Raw genomic sequence first — 6,117 nt, 5'->3', positions numbered from 1 at the left:
CATTGGCGCGGCTTAAAAAGGTTACGTTGCGTAGTTTGCAATCAGTATTGGGGAAATTAAACTTCGCGTGTCGGATCATGCCCATGGGCAGAGTGTTTAGTAGGCGTTTGGCGGCGGCGACAGCCGGGGTGTTGGCACTGCATCATTTTGTGAGATTGAGTTGTGAGCACCGGGCGGATTTGGAAGTGTGGCATCGGTTTTTGGGCCAATACAACGGGCGGTCACTTTGGATGGATGGGGCTCTTGATTCAGTGGATTTAGATTTTTTTACAGATGCGGCTGGAGGGGGTGGTTTTGGAGCTTATTGTGGGGGCCAGTGGTGCGCCGGAGGGTGGCCAGATACCTGGGTTGACAGCGGTTTGACGAAAAACTTGGCCTTACGCGAGCTGTTCCCTTTTGTGGTCGCGGTGACCATTTGGGGGGACAGGCTCAGGAACAAGAAGATTCGTTTTCACTGCGATAACTTAGGGGTGGTGTTGGCTATCAATAATATCTCGGCGTCATCTCCTCCGGTGGTGCAACTGTTACGGCATCTGGAAGCCCTCAGGCGTATTAGCCGCTGGGCTCATGACTGTGCGGTACAGCGGGGGTTAAAGGGGGCTAACAGGCAGGACAGGGCGGGTAGAGCAGGGAGCAGTGTAGCGTGTGTAAGGAATCGTAATGGCATAAGGACCCGCCCCTATGGGCGTTCCGGAGGCGGGCTGTGGTCGGGGGACCCTCCCTGCATGGCAAAGGTTTCTTAAGTCAGCGGAGGGCGGCCATCTTCCTCTTCTGGCCGTTTGCGTGTCCACGGTGGTGAGTAAACTTACCTCGGGAACATGAACCGGCAAGAGTTAGAGGAACTTATCCGCTTTCGCCTGCATAATGAGGGTTCGGTATGGCTGCGGTCTCTGTTAGACGAGACTGTGGCACCCGAACTTCCTGGAAGCAGTCAGGCCCCCCCGAGGCGTTCTGGGCGTCGCTCTAGGCCGCCGGTGCGGTTGTCTCCCTCCGGTACACAGCGAGTTCGGGCAGAGGCCCCTAATCGGGTGGCGCAGGCACAGTTAGGTCCCGCGCAGCAGCTATCGCAAGACCGGCAGGAGGACGTGATCCCCCTGTCTCCAGGCCCGGCTACTTCCACTGGACTAGGAAGGGCTCGGCCTAGGGCAGCAGTACGGCCGCCGCTGGGGTGTACACTGGCTAATCCGGCAGCGACTCTCCTTCCAACAGGTCGTGGGATGGGAACTAGAAGCAGCACCAGAGGGTCAGTCCCGCAGCACATCCCACCTAGCGCTGCTACGGGAGGGTGGCATGAAACGTCACCCCCCCCATTGGATGTGGCGGACAGCGATTCAGTAGGTGACAGTGAGGAGGACTTCTTTCACTGCGGACAGGATCCGCCAGGAGTGACGCAACCGGCACCACTACCGCCGCCTCTTCCCACGACTGCTGTGGATGCACTGGTCGTTCCTACTGCCGGGGGTCCTAGTCTAGCGGCTACGGATGTTATTGAGCGGGCGTCGTCAGTCAGCTCAAGGGGCACCAACAGGACTCGGCGATCCCGCTCACGGCGGTCTTCCAGACGCCGCTCCTCCAGGCGCAGCAGGCGGCGATCGCGACGTAGACGCACTCCTTCATCCTCAAGTTCTGGATCATCGAGCTCTGCACTGGGTCGTCCCATCACGGCAGGCGCCGCAGCCATGACGGGCGTCGCCATAGCACACGGGCGTCCGGTCGCCGAAGGTCCGCGAGCGCAAGGATGGGAGAGGTGCCAGTAGCATCCTCTGCACCTGCTCCTCCCCCACCGCCGCCTTCAACGGCTCTGGTCCCAGCGCCAGCTTCTGGACGCAGTGAGTATGATTGCCTTCGGGCTTGGGGTTCGGGGGCCACATCTGATGTTGAAATTGTGAATGTATTACGATCCCTGTTGGCGGGTGGGGCGACTGCCCTCCCCACCCCGGCACCGCTGGAGGTACCGAAAACGCTAGTGGAAGCGTCTACGTCTATGAACGGCCCTTCCTTACCCGCCTTCAGGGATACGTATTTTTGCGGGATCCCCCCCCTTGGAGCTCATTTATCGGATGATACCCGGGAAAAAATAGCGCGTAATGAGTACGTGGATATTTGGTCCTTGGTGTCTGTGGACTCGGCTACCGTCGACAGGGAACGTCGTTTTGAAAGAGGGGTCCCGACCAAGCCCAAAGTAGCGAGAACTTTTAATAATTGGGTACAGGCGTTTGCGGTGTTAGGATGTGTAGTTTCCCAGAATAACCCGGAAAAATCATTCCAACTTTTTGTGTATTTAGATACGGTTTTTAGTGCTTATAAGTCTCATGGGGGTACGGCCTGGTGGCGTTATGATGAGGAGTTTCGCAGGCGCATGTCACAAAAACCGGAGGTGGGTTGGGACACTAAGGCAACGGATGTGTGGCTTAGACTTATGATGTCACAACGCCCCTTTCAGCCCGGGGCCCCTTCCCCACCAGCATTTCCAGCCGCGGGGGCTGGGGCCCTCAACAGTAAGCGCAACGGGTCCTGCTGGCTTTTCAATGAGGGACACTGTAAATTTTACGCTTCCTGCAAATTCAAGCACGAATGCTCATCCTGTGGCGCCGCCCACCCAGCCGTGCGGTGCAGTCGGCGGAGCGGCCAAGGCCCCCGTCCCAATAGTACGGGTAGGATCGAGGACCCCAATTCGCGTGTTAGAGATGTTGCCATGGCTAGACCGGTACCCCAAGATGGGGGAAGCCGCCTTGCTTAGGACGGGCTTTTCATTCGGTTTCTTTATCCCTTTCGTTTTCAACTCGGCGCCCCTTTTTTCGGGAAATTTAAAATCGGCGTCTGAGTTCCCGGAGGTCGTCAGGGCCAAGGTGGACAAAGAGGTGGAGTTGGGCCGGATGGCTGGCCCCTTCTCGGTCTTACCGTTCCCTAACTTACGGGTTTCCCCTTTAGGCGTAGTTCCCAAGAAGGAGCCCGGGAAATTTCGTTTAATACACCACTTGTCATACCCCAAGGGGCGTTCGGTGAACGACGGTATAGATAAGGACCTGGCGGCGGTCTCCTATGTATCTTTTGATAGGGCAGTTGAATTAGTATGCCAGGCGGGCCAGGGTGCTCTCATGGCTAAATCCGACGTGGAATCCGCGTTCAGATTGCTGCCGGTCCACCCTGATTGTTATCACTTACTCGGCTGCCAGTTGCAAGGGCAAGTGTTTTATGATATGTGCCTACCTATGGGATGCTCCATTTCCTGTTATTATTTCGAGGTTTTTAGTTCTTTCCTAGAGTGGGTTCTGAGAGACGTTACGGGTTGTAAGTACACTACACACTACTTAGACGATTTTCTTTTCGTAGGCCCCGCCAGTTCGACACGTTGCCAATCGTTGCTTGATTCGTTTCGCAGTATAGCGGGGCGATTCGGCGTTCCCCTTTCGGAAGAAAAGACTGAGGGACCTACTACGGTTTTGTCTTTTCTGGGAATCGAGATTGATTCGGTGCAGATGGTGCTCCGTTTGCCGGCGGACAAGGTCTCAAAATTGAGGTCTCACCTGTCCGCGGCCATAGCGGCCAAAAAGTTGCAGCTAAGGCAGGTTCAGTCATTATTGGGTTTGTTGGTGTTTGCAAGCAGGGTCATGCCCATGGGCCGTATTTTCTCGCGTCGGTTGTCGTTAGCCACGGTTGGGGCTCGGTCCCCTACACACCATGTGCGCATTACTGCAGGGCTGAGGAGTGACTTACAGGTGTGGGTCAATTTCATAGCTGATTATAACGGGCGAACGTGCTGGCGTACCCCCCCCCCCCCCCCGGTATCCAGCCACGAGATTCAGTTGTTTACTGACGCCGCTGGTTGTGCGGGTTTTGGCGCTATTCTCGGTTCATCTTGGTGTGCTTCTCCCTGGCCTCCAGTGTGGCGTGATCGGGGCTGGTGCAGAAATTTGACGCTCCTCGAATTATTTCCTATCATAGTTGCGGTTGAGCTGTGGGGAGGGAGAATGTCTAATTCATCAGTGGTATTCTGGTCAGATAATGCTAGTGTTGTGCATGCTGTAAATCACTTGACCTCTTCTTCTCCCCCGGTGGTTGTGTTGCTCAGGCGTCTTGTTTTAAGATACCTCCAACACAACATCAATTTCAGGTCCAGGCATATTCCCGGTGTTTGTAATAAGGTTGCTGATGCTTTGTCGCGTTTTAATTGGCAGGCGTTCCGTTCACTTTGCCCACAGGCGGACTCGGCAGGGGCCACCTGCCCGGACTCGTTGTGGAAGATGATGGACTTCAGTTGACCCCCCTTGTGAGAGCATCGCTCGCACCATCCACTTGGGCGGCATATGGTAAGGCGTGGAACGAGTGGCTGGAGGTGGTGGGGGAGCGCCCCTTGGGGCCGGACGCGGCTAATCTTAAGTCTTACGTGTTGTCATACTTGGATAAATTATTTCAGCAAGGCGTTTCGGGTGCGATAGCGCAGCGGCGACTCTCGGGTTTGGCCTTCTTTTTTAAATTGCGCGCGTGGCCGGATGTTACCAAGTCCTTTTTCATAACACAGGCGTTAAAGGGATGGAAGAAGTCCGCGGTCAGGCGCGAGTCGAGGCGCCCGGTCTCTTACCCAATCCTAATAAAACTGTTACAGGAGTTGCCTGTCGTTTGTTCTTCTCCCTTTGAAGTTAAGTTGCTCACTGCGGCGTTTGTATTGGCCTTTTTCGGTGCCCTACGCATTTCCGAATTGGTAGCCATGGCGGCCACCCGCCCGGGGGGCCTGCTGGCTGACGACGTGGTGTTGGCTAGGGCCGGCGTCCGTTTTCGCATACGTAGGTCCAAGACAGATACGTTTGGGAAGGGTTGTTGGATTTCTCTGCGGCCGGTACCTGGGCCGGCTTGCCCGGTACAAGCCATTTCACAATACGCGCGGGCCAGGTTGCCCGGGGCCCAGTTCCTAGCCCATGCAGATGGCAAACCTCTTACCAGGTTCCAGTTCACGGCGGTGTTCAGGTCCGCCTTATCCAGGGCTGGGTTCCCCCTAAGGAGTTTGGTACTCACTCATTCCGGATAGGGGCTGCTACTACGGCCAGCGAGTTGGGTTTGCCCGATGGGGAGGTGCGGCGCATAGGGCGCTGGCGTTCTGAGTGTTTTGCTGGTTATATTCGCCCGGATTTGATTTTACATTAATACTATGTTTATTGCAGGTCCTCGTCCGGTTATTTGGATTATCGGCCATTCCTATGTTTTTTGGGCTGAACGGCGGGCTTCTATACGGCCAGGAGGTCTTTCGTTGGGGATCCTGGGAGCTGATGTGCACTGGAGAGGAGTTCGGGGACTAAGATGGCTGGAGGTCTTACCGGAAGTGGTGGCGATTAGTAGGCAGCGGGCGGCTCCTACGGTGTTGGTGATACATGTTGGAGGGAATGACCTGTGTTCGGTGCGGTTGGGCGAGCTGATAGCGTTGATTCAGTCTGATTTAGAAAGGTTTACGTCATTCTTCTCCCAGTTGGTTTTAGTATGGTCTGAGGTGATTCCGCGGGCGGAATGGGCGGGAGCACGTGACCTTAACGCTATCGAAAGGGGGAGGCGCCTGTTGAACACCAGGGTCTCGAGGTATGTCAGAGCTGGTGGGGGGGTGGTTATTCGGCATAGGCAGTTGGAAGGGGATAATAGATGTTTACTGTTGCCGGATGGGGTGCACCTCACGGATATTGGGCTGGACATCTTTTTGTCCGGTATCCAGGATGGCATGGAGGAGGCTTTGTTCAGGTTGACCGGGGGTCGTGGGGGAGGAGGGGTGCGCAGTTGAGAATGCGCATCCTCCTCGTGGCGTTATTTTGTTATAAGGAAAGTGACCTACATGCCCTGCCCTAGGCAGGCTGGCATACGGGTATGAAACGGTTAATAAGTTATGTGAAATTGGATAATAAAGAAATAATAAATAAAGCTGTGGCCGACCCTCGAGTCAACCCACGTTAAAAGGAAATTGGTGTCGGTCTAATTATTTAAGGGTTATAGATAAACCCCCTCCCCCCTGGCCTTTGCAGGATGGTGGCATGCGCACAGTCCTGGAAGCCCTCAGGCGTATTAGCCGCTGGGCTCATGACTGTGCGGCACAGCGGGGGTTAAAGGGGGCTAACAGGCAGGACAGGGCGGGTAGAG

The sequence above is a fragment of the Rhinoderma darwinii genome, chromosome 13 (genome assembly GCF_050947455.1).
Source record: "Rhinoderma darwinii isolate aRhiDar2 chromosome 13, aRhiDar2.hap1, whole genome shotgun sequence".
In the NCBI taxonomy this organism is placed as follows: Eukaryota; Metazoa; Chordata; class Amphibia; order Anura; family Rhinodermatidae; genus Rhinoderma; species Rhinoderma darwinii.
Note: the sequence above shows the minus strand (reverse complement) of the source record.